This window comes from Homarus americanus, unplaced genomic scaffold (genome assembly GCF_018991925.1).
Source record: "Homarus americanus isolate GMGI-L3 unplaced genomic scaffold, GMGI_Hamer_2.0 scaffold60420, whole genome shotgun sequence".
Classification (NCBI taxonomy): domain Eukaryota; kingdom Metazoa; phylum Arthropoda; class Malacostraca; order Decapoda; family Nephropidae; genus Homarus; species Homarus americanus.
In genome coordinates this window covers 1-11,367 of record NW_024735964.1, presented here as the reverse complement: position 1 = coordinate 11,367, position 11,367 = coordinate 1, and the positions used below count along the sequence as shown (strand labels likewise).

At 36.5% G+C, this 11,367-nt stretch overlaps 1 long non-coding RNA gene across 1 annotated transcript; it reads left to right on the top strand.

Annotated features, from left to right (window-relative positions):
- The first annotated feature begins 750 nt into the window (after positions 1-750).
- On the top strand, positions 751-11,359 carry LOC121871640. Its single transcript, XR_006089922.1, has 4 exons — positions 751-923; positions 3,355-3,473; positions 5,668-5,827; positions 11,159-11,359. It is a non-coding gene; the product is annotated as an uncharacterized LOC121871640 (long non-coding RNA).
- Positions 11,360-11,367: the final 8 nt, after the last annotated feature.

Here is an 11,367-nt window from a genome sequence, read left to right as displayed (position 1 = left end):
TTTTTCTGTACTGTACTGTTCTGTACTGAACTGTACTATACATCAGTTGTAACAATAAAGAGGGACATTGTACTGTATTGTACTGTACTAACTCTACTGTTCTGTACTGAACTGTACTGCACTGTACATCAGTTGTAACATTAATGAGGGACATCTGTACTGTAATGTTCTGTACTGTACATCAGTTGTTACATTAATGAGGGACATCTGTACTGTACAGTTCTGTACTGTATTTTTCTGTACTGTACTGTACTGTTCTGTACTGAACTGTACTATACATCAGTTGTAACCGATCGCCCAAGCGGCTTCACGAGCCGATCAGTGGTGAAGAGGATCAAGTAAATAAAACCTAACCCCACTCATTGTTTAGCACAATACGTGGGATTAATAAAAAATAATCGCGTAGTTTTACGTCCTAATTATGAAAATATCTACAGTTTTTTACAGACGAAGTATGAAAATTATCTAATAAATATTTGGGCGTTTGAATAAAGAGAGAAGCTAGTTCTTGTGGTATTTTCGGCGTTTGGTATGCGATGGTGTTTTCTTAAATGAATCATAACCTTTAATAAGTTAAGTAAGGTTTTGAAATTTTTGTTTGGTGACATTAATGTGTTTTAAATTTGTCAATCAAACCGCCATGTCCTCCTCCCTATAAGACGTGAGAATTGACATAGTGTTGAGGTAAACAAAATCGCATCGGGGAAGAGTATGAACACCACGTAGGAGCTTGATCCTCTGGCTACAGCTTTAATAATTGTTGTATTTATTGTTTATAGTTGAGACTTGTGTTATGTTTATACCATTACGAAAGATGAACAAATCTTCGCCAGAGAAATGGATGAAGGAATAATGAATGGCGGAAGGTGTTGTGTATGGCGGACACAAGTGAACAGTAATACTACACCGTCACTAACAAATTGGTAAGTAAAATGTGAAGTGAAGTGACAGGTGCCGATTATGAGGGTTCTGTTGGGCTGTTTATGTTGATGGCCAGAAAGTTTTCTTGAAATGAGTCGTGTATCTTGTGTTGTATGTTTCGTTTGATGGCTATGACAGTTCCATCATGTAGTGGGTCTTGACTGTTTTTTGGTAGACTGTGCAGTTAAATATTTTAATTTTTTTCCGAGTTTTTCTTACCATTCGAATTCAGGAGGAGAATATCTGGGTCTATGCTACGGTATGTGTTGTGTAGTTTGCTTTCTCTCTGTGGGATCCATGCTAAAACATTGTGTTGGATTATTTTAAGTTTGTTTATTATGAAGGCTGGTGCCTAGAGCTGGTTTGTGCCATTTTTTGCTGACCGGTGTTCCCCTGACACCCTCCTGTCAGTCAGCAGAACCAGGCAGATTTTTTTTATATGAGGACTGATCAACTCTCTCTCCTGTTGTCTTGTAATGAGTCATCCTTTATTAATTAGTGTTTCAATGTGTGTGTCTTCTAGGTTTATGTCTGTAGTATATGTGGATTTTATCCTGCCATGAGTCTTTCTGTTGAGACTATGGGGGAGCTGTAGTGGAGAACAATCGTAGACCAATTTCGTCTCCTTAGGTCTTCGTTCTCCGTGGTCTTTCTGGGTCAAGGTGGTGGTGCCATAGTTTCTGTTTGATTCTTTTTTTGGAGTGCTGAATTTGGCGGGGTGTTCTGTTTTTGTGGTGGTTTCGTCTTCGTCCGCCATCGTTACTTCCTCGCTTGTTGGGTCAGGATGTATGTCGGGAATAACCTGTTCTTGGGTTGATGTTACTTGATCTGCGGTGCTCTCTGGTTTGTATATACGGTAATGTTAAAAATTTTGGTAATAGGTACGTCGTTTGGGAATGCCATGTCTGGTAGGAAGTTGGCGGCGAACATTTCCCTTGCGGCCTTGGCAAAAGTTCCAGGTCTGGCTATATTCATGATGTGGGTGTGGATTATGGAAGTTATTATTTTTATGGGAAGATTATTTCCAAGTTGCGACAAAATAGGTTGCTTGGGGAGGGGGGTGATTTTTTCGAGGACCTTCGTCGTTTCTTGGGTTAATTTTGTCACACCTGAATATATTCTGTTTTGCTGTTATTTATTTGTTTGTGTTTTTTGGTGTGTACACACACACACATATACAATACAGGTAGAAATTACTGTCTCTAGAACGAATGGCTCCCTATCCCGGCCGCAAAAATGTCAGTAACTTTAGAACTTCCCTTAGATATTTTTGGATACATCCTGGGTATCATCCACGAATTGTCAGTTATTGTTTGGGGAATATTAATTAAATTACTCTAGTAATGGTACAATGTTTCTTATTAGGTTATTGTAGGAAAATGCCTGGTTTATATATAATTTTTTTATCACTGAGCCCGTATAAATGTGAGGAGAGACAGTTAATAGAGAATTGTGATGACTGTTAATGGTATCCACAACAATTAAAAGAGAATAGAATCAGTCTAAAAGATCATGTAAAACTAAAAATATGACACACATCATTTATTGGCTCTATATAGATATGAGAAGAAGAGAGATGTATTAATAACTAAACAAAAGACCGGCATAAATGTAATGTAATGTTAATAAAGATGCTTACTGTATTTATTTTAGGTAAAGGTGTAGACAATGGCTACCGCCAGAAATTGTTTGTCGATTTTCGTTATTTTTCCTATAATACTTATTGTTTTGATGATTTTAAGTATATTAAAAGAAACGACAATGTTCTATTATGATTTTAAGTATTTTTTAAGACTTTTTCGTATCCTACGATCATAAATCCCCTGTTAGTGGGCGGGGCATGAAGGATGAGGGAAATTATGGGGTAAAAACACGGCGAATACAGTACTGATGTTATGGCATTAAAAGTACGTGTCTAGGATCATTTGTAACGATAGAAATCTTTTTCTTGCCTTTAATGAGTCACGCGTGAAAATTTTCCTACTTCGTCATTGTTCGCTGTTGACAACCTGTATAAGTTCTGTACCATTAATCCTGATCCTTTAAATAAAATAGGTAAAGGTGTAGACAATGGCTACCACCAGAAGGAATTGTCGGAATTGGGTGAACTTTTTTCTACATATTAATACACCTTTACAAAATAGCCGTAACTTTGAAGTAAGCTAACCTCTATTTTACTTCAATATGTAAATTGAATGCCCAAACATTGCCCTCTGTTTATGTCACTTGGCTAAATTTTTCTCAACTTGTGAAGTCATTGACGTTCATTACTGGCCATAGTTAGAACCTCAGATGAAAGAATGGATAACATGAAGATTAGGCCCAGCTTATTCCTTCTGGATTACTATATTGAACACCCTAATGCTAACCTGACCTAACTTAACGTATCTTCACTTAGTTACTTTTAGTAAATATAATTTTTGTTTGTTACAGGAGATGTTACAACAAAACTTTGAAAAATTAAACTGTACCATAACAGCTGAAAATGACCAAGTGGAGCCTGGAACAAGAGGTGCCACCACCAACACTGCACCATCACCACCTATGCCAAGGTAAACTAAAGGGGGTATATATAAATTTTTCTACCCATTATGTAAACTCGCAACAAAAAGTATCGGTGCATACTGTAGTGTGAACAATTTGAGACCAGTGACGATAGGTATTGGGAAAGGCAAGTTGTTCCAGCCGTATGTTGGCAGCCCTGATTGTCAGCCATATGGCAACACCTAGTGGAGGGGGGGGGGGCTATGAGGATACACTTACCAACCTTCCCGACATATCACACTGTATGTGTATCTTTTCGGAACTCGTCGATCTCACCCTGCACCGATGGGTGTGTATTCTGTGTGGGAGGTTATAGTAAGTGTGGAAGCAGTGGGTAGTGTATCAATAGTGCATCTGGCGACTCGGCCTATTTCAGTTTAAGTGCACACCACACAACCACCTCTGCTGTAAGTATACTTTATCCTCTTTGCCACTGATTATCAATTTGATTTCAACAGAGAATGTTTAGGAAAAATAATGGAAGCATAAAAAGGCAAAAATTATACAAGATAATGAACATCGCAGCTCAGCTGGGATGTGTTGTCTCTCCAGACTGACCCTTGGCACCTGTTGCTAAAGGTCAGTTGGTAGAGGCACACAACCCAACCCCCCTCCCCTGTGTGGGCAGAAGTATTTATTTGTTTATTTATATCCTTCAGATTGAGTTTTTATTTTTTGTTTATAAAGTGTCACAGAAGTGACTGGGGAGAATATAATTTACATTGCTGAGATTCTTTTAAGATAGTGATTAATTTGAATATAAACATTCTATTGTTTGCACTAGACAAATATTTAAGTAATCATTTAGTACATTAGTACATGTACAGTACAGCTGTGCCCTTAGTACAGTGTAGCGTGCCCAGAGAAACAGTAGATGCAAATTTTAAAATATGATGCGCCAGATTGACTCGCACAAAATAGGAAAGATTCGCTTTAAATTAAAACATTGTCCTTAATTGTGGGTGTCGCTTTAAGTCAATAATCTTAAATTGAATCGCTTTAAATCGACATTCTACTGTATAGGTAACTTGTATTATTACATCTTATTTATTTTGAAAGATAATAAACATCTTGTAAGAGCTGATGAGTCAGTTTTTTAACATGTAATATTAAATTGTTGTGCTTTATGAATTGCAAATATTTTCAAAGGCAACAAAGAATCAATAACATTAACACTTGTTTTTAACAGCATACACCACAAATCTGTAAAAAACATTAATTTTAATCAACAGAATTCAACATTAAACTGAAACGGACATCTCTCATAGGTGTGAATCCTCAGAGGCAACCGGAATGCCTTTATCACAAATTATATATCGTCATCTGGCCACCTGTCCATTAAATGACAGTCTCTCGAACCATTTCCCACCTCACTCATACGGGAAAATACTTAATAGTTGTAAAAAAAATCATCACTGTTGTGTTATTAGATTAACTGCAAAAAATAACAAGATGACTAACAATTTGGCCTAAATCAGCTAATAATCAAATATTAGAACATCTTGGCAGCAATGTGTCAACTTATGGTTATACAAAATACTACAGAATACAATTAAATTGGATGTTGAATAGGTGAAGAACTCCAATAATCAGTTCATAATTTTGCATTACTATACAAGATTGACCAACAGTAATTTCTCCGTTAGCTGGGATCTTTCAAACCCGGAAGTCTGATAGCTTTTAGATAAACTACTTTGGATTATTATAGTAAAGAAATGAAGTTTCTAACTTAATTAGAACTGCATTAATGGATTCCGGTAGTTCAGGCTCGAGGAAAACTTCACAAGCACCCAGAAACATTCTGGGGAAGTGGGCGAGTGTCTGTCTGTGCAGGATGTTTAGTTTAGACACTGAAACTTTTCCCAGTAACCGGAAAAGGTTCTGGGGAAAAGGAGTTTTTCCGGGTTTGAGAAAGTCGTCTCGTCGCCCAGAAATCTCTCATCCCCGGAAGTGCTCTGCACCAATTGTGTCGGCTAACGGGGATATCACTGTGTGCACGGTCGCATAGGCCTCCACACAGGCATAGAGCAGTACACTATAGAGCAGCCTTCACACATTTACACTGCCCCCTGCATCTTTTCTTGCTACGAATGTGGCAGAGTTTATTTCTTGTCTTTACCCAGAACCATCAACTCGTCCATTATGAATAGGTTATTTTGCCATTCTTTATTAACATACTGAAGAAAGAATCCCCATTTGCAGGTGACATGATGCAACATCTTCCCGAGGCAGTGGACCAGAAGGTATGACACTGTAGACACTGGGAAGAATACTTTCCTACCATCACCAAGTGGCATCATCAACATAACCAGCCAACTGAAGTTAACCAGAGATGGACACAAACTTCACCTGCTGCTGTATTGTAAGTCCATTGTTATTAATAGCTAAACTCTTAATTGAACATATCTGTACTCAAGGCCATAACTGGGTGTAAGACAGTACAGTAGGCCCTGTTCAGAGCTAAGAAGGTGGATGGATATTGACAAAGTTTTGCATAGAGATGGGTAGATATGGCGTAGGTATATGGAGCGGAGGGTGGAAACCAGTTAGGTCAAGAGATGCACAAGTCTAAATGTGGAAAGGAAGAGAGCCAGGGGTGGTCAAGTTTATCAACTTCCCCTGCCTAACCTAACCTACTAAAGTTAATGGATAGGGAAGACTGCTGGAGATATGATGGAAGATTACAGAGGGACCCACCAAATTCGCAGGGGTTAGGTTCTCAAAATGGCTGTGAATTGCCAAATCAGCGAATAACATTTGCGGACTGAGGGTGGGGGGGATACATTTTTACTTGTGTACAAAGAAATGTATATTCATTTTGTGTTGCCCTTAGGACAATTATTTCTTTTTACTGTATTGTATATATATGTGTGTAAACACACACACAAAACACATACATACAAATAAATAATACTGTAATGGGAAAATACTCTCACAAAAAATAACAAACAAATTTATTAAAAATGTGAGTCCACCCTCAAGTCCGTGCTTTATTATTAAGTCTGTGCTTTATTACTTTAATAATAAAGCACAGACTTGAGGGTAGACTCACATTTTTAATAAATTTGTTTGTTATTTTTTGTGAGAGTATTTTCCCATTATTATTTATTTGTATGTGTTTTGTGTGTGTGTTTACACGCATATACCGTATATACTCGTGTATAGTTTGAGTTTTAAGACCAAATTTTTAGGCAATAAATTGGGGGTCGACCTTTTCATGGGTAATAGTTTCGTTAGGTTGAATCCGTGCATGATAGGAAGGGCTAGGAGCAACTTTTAGTTTTAGACATGAAATATATTTACCGGTTACTGCCAGTAAACAATGGAAACGTAAAATATGTACCAATTAGTAATGAACAGCTGTGGAGTGCCTTCAGCAGATGATGCTCACCACCTTACAATAGGCTAACCTACCTTACAGCGTGCGTTCAGTAGTCTATGTTGAAGTTGAACCTGATGACACCGTCATGAGTAAAAACTCGCACAATATTCATTGACTGTCCTTATGTTTTAGTCTTTACCACCATTGGTGAATAGAATTTGTTTTACATTTGTAAATATTATTTAAAACATATATGAACAGTAAATAAGTGTTGCTTTCATATTCATATGTAGAGAAATGACGATACGTTTTCACATGTACGCACTTACTGTTCATACGTTGGAGTTCCCAATCGTCTCTCCTTATTTCTTTACCATTAGTGGTAAGCTACTGCTAGTGTTCCATTTATCAACATTAAATAGCATTACTTAAAACATATATACAGGTAAATTTTCAGCCACCGGCTGCAACTCTATTAATAAACCGTTTATTATTATTATTATTATTTTATAATTTTTTTTTAATTAAGTTCACTACAGCTACAACCAGGGTCTTAATTTCTTCAGTTTCTTATGTAGAACCATCGCCACTCACGAAAACAATGCCGTCTTGTCTCCTCGTTTGTGTTTTAATATTCTACTTATTATTAATGAATTGCATTGTTCATTTCACATATATAAACATTAATTCAATGAAATACATATTCGGTAATAAACAATAATGGATCTTTCGTACATATTCTTAAGATAAATGTCTGTTTCCTTGAGTGCACACGTATACATTGGAAGTAAACACTGACAACAATGTCGTCTCTTATACTCTTGTGTGTTTTAATATTCTAAGTATTAATGAATTGTATTGTTCATTTTGCATATATAAAGATTAATTAAATCAAATACATATTCAGTAATAAACAATAAAGAATCTTTTGTATATATTCTTAAAAAGATAAATGACGCGGCATCCTTAAATGTGCACGTATATGTTAGCGTTCCCAATCCATCTCTTTTTTTTTGCCATTACTGTACTTTCATTTTCTTTCGTTGTTCAAAAGATGTTACCGTAATCGCTTTTTGAATGGTTTTCAGTTAAAAAAAACTGTTGTATTACAATAATATTCTATCCTAGTTGACTTGAATAAATACTTGAATGGAAATATGAGATATTTTTTATGAAACTACCCGTGTTTCAGTGTAAAGTGCCGTAATAATAAATGGTAAACAATTTGCCTTCGGTGCTCGGTGTTTCTGGCACGGCGAGCCTCAGTTTATAGGTTGCAGAGTGTTTTTAGTGAAGGTTTTCTGAAATGAGTTTTATATGCTATAAAATATGCCATTACCCTCAAAAACTTTAGTCGACCTATACACGAGGCATAGCATAAGTAAATGATTTCTTGGTCAAAAATTAAGGTCGACCTATACACGAGGTAGAATTATAGAAAAGTATATACAGTATATACAATACAGGTAGAAAGTACTGTCTCAAGAACGAATGGCTCCCTATCCCGTCCAGAAAATCTCGGCAACTTTAGAACTACCCTTGGATAGTCTTGGGTACATCCAGAGTGTCATCCGCATATAATCAAGGTCTGCGAACTAAAAATCCGTGAATTGACAGGGTATGTTGTACTGTGTGACAAAATAATTGTATCACATCAAAATACTTAAGATAAAAACAATCAAATATGTAAAACTTAAAGGTACATAACAGAGTTGTCAATTATTGTTTTGGGGAATATTAATTAAATTACTCTAGTAATGGTACAATGTTTCTTATTAAGTTATTGTAGGAAAATGCCTGGTTTTTATATATACAGTGGTCCCTTGGTTAAGGAACACAATTCGTTCCAGAAGGTTGTTCGTTAACCGAAACCATTGTTTCAATGGGTTTTTGGGTAATTGGTTCCAGCTCACCGAAAATTAATAAAATACACTTTCTTTGAGGTGTGTGTGTAGAAGGCTCCTGGTTGATGATGATGATGATGATGAGAATTAGAAGTAGGGGTGGAGGAGAAAGGAGAAGAGAAGGAAGTGGGGTGGAAGAGAAATCACCCCATGCTTCATGCCGCCATTTCATCCATAAAATTTTAAGTTCACTTGGTGTAATTCAAGATTACAGTATTTAATTTAAATCAACACTGCACTGCACTAAATATTATCAATATGTAAAATAAATTTCAGAATGACCAATAATTGTACTCTAAAAACGTAAAAATAGTCCAGTCTTATTACTAGACTTGTCTCATTCTTGCAGCAACACTAATTGGCTCAGTTTCTATTATTGTCCTTCTTGAAGACTGTGAGCGTGAGCCTCGAGTGTTAGTACAGTGATCCCTCGGTTAACGAGCGCCTCGGTTAACGAGATTTCGGTTAACGAGTTACCTTCCATAAGATTCTTAACTTCGGTTAACGAGCAATCCCTCGATTAACTAGTTTTTTACAAGCCGACCTCAACATGTTTTCGCTTGCATTTGGCGGTCCACCAGCTGTAGTATTAGTCCGCCAATACAGTAATCGGTTTTAGGGCTTAAATTCCATACTATTTAGGTAAATATCAAGAAGTTTATACAATTCAATAATTTTAAAAGTTTAATATTAATATTTTTTAGTCATTTTAACAATTATTGAACATAATTGAAGGTAAAGAAACTAGTTTCTGGCACGCCATCCAGCCTGTTAACACACAAACAGGCGTTAGTCTCTCTCTCTTTTCAGTGGAGGTAACATATTGCTTGAGACTCTCTTCAACTAAATGCTTTTTTTCTGTTTCCAAGCAAATTATTGGTCATTTTGAAATTTATTTTACATATTGACAATATATTATGCAGTGCAGTGTTGATTTAAAGAAAATAATCTTGAATTACACCAAGAGAACTAAAATTTTATGGGTGAAATGGCACCATGGGGTGACTTCTCTTCCACCCCAATGCCTTCTCTTCTCCCTTCTCCTCCATCCCCATTCTAATTCCCATCATCATCATCCAGGAGCCTTCTACATACACACCTCAAAGTAAGTGTACTTTCTACATTTTTTGTTGAATTTAGGCAATTTTCTGTGAGCTGGAACCAATTACCCAAAAACCCATTGAAACAATGGTTTCGGTTAATGAGCAACATGCTGGAACGGATTGTGCTCGTTAACCGAGGGACCACTGTAGAGTTACTCCCACGTATTTGGGGTTTTGTTCTCATTGGGTTACAAGTATTACTTAAAGCTACACTTGTGATGTGCAACTCTTATATAAAATCCACAACATTTCTCAGTCTGTCTTCCCTAGGTACTTTTTAATGAGGCTGTCTGTTTATTTCTTATTGTTCTCTCATCACACGTTGTGTTAGTCAGCTGCAGCTGCCACATTATTACTGTGGGTATTGATGTAACTTTCTTGTTAGTGTTTTAGTGTATCGTAAAAGCATAAAATCACTAACACCTGCGATGAACTGATATTCCAGCCCTGGTGTGCCACAAGAAATATGAACATTAGCTATTGCTGAAACTCAACTAAAAATTAACCTAATGTGGATTGTAAATACAAAGTGTTTCTCAGTCATATTTTGTTTTCTTTTAAGTATATTAATAACATTTAGCTTCATTTTCAAAGCAGAATTTAATCATTAATCAGTTATGATACTTTGCAAATACTGCATGCCCTTCAAATTCGGGGGGCATTTTTATTTGTGTGCAAGGAAATGTATTTTCCCCTGTATGTGTTTGCCCTTAGGACAATTATTTCTTTTACCTGTATTGTATATATGTGTGTCTACTCACACATATACAGCTCCTCCCCGACTTACGACCACTCTCACTTACGACCTGCCTCGGTCATACCAAAATTTTGTTCAATTACGTATTTTCGAGTCCCAACGTCAGTGATTGCGCTGTGTATTGACAAAATTTTCGTTTGTAATTCACTTTAAAATGGCTGGCAAGCTTAAAAGTAAGAGTTTTGTGGTGTTGAGAAGAAAAAGAGATGCCCATTTTAGATTTGCTATGTATTATTTAAGCAGTATTTAAGCATTTTCGACTTATGGCCATTTTGACTTACAACCTGGATTTGGGTCCCTAACCCTGTCGTCAGAAGGAGAGCAGCTGTATGCAATACAGGTAAAGAAAAGCTCCCTGTCCAGGCTGCGAAAATGCCAGCAAATTTAAAACTACCCTTAGACATGCTTGGGTACATCCAGTGTATCATCCGCAAGTAATTGAGGTCTGCAAATTTAAAAGGCATGATGTTTTATTTTTATTTTTTTACTTTGTTACACTTCAGTTAAATAAACTTTTATTGAAGTAATTTTGAAGAAAGCTGCTTTGTACATGTTTTAATTTTTACATAGTAACAGTGCAGTACTTTATCTTAAGTAATATTTTCAGGTTCTTTCTCCATCACTGCCTTAAGTGGACCTGAATTGAGCTGGACCTGATGTGAACTAGACTAAAGTGAGCTGGACCTCAGGTGAACTGGAACTAAAGTTAACTAAACCTGATGTTACTGCACCTGCAAGTAAAGTAGACCTAAAGGACTATCTGGTATTTATTTAATATTGTTCTGGTTGTAATATTAGGAAGGTTCTACCGGCATT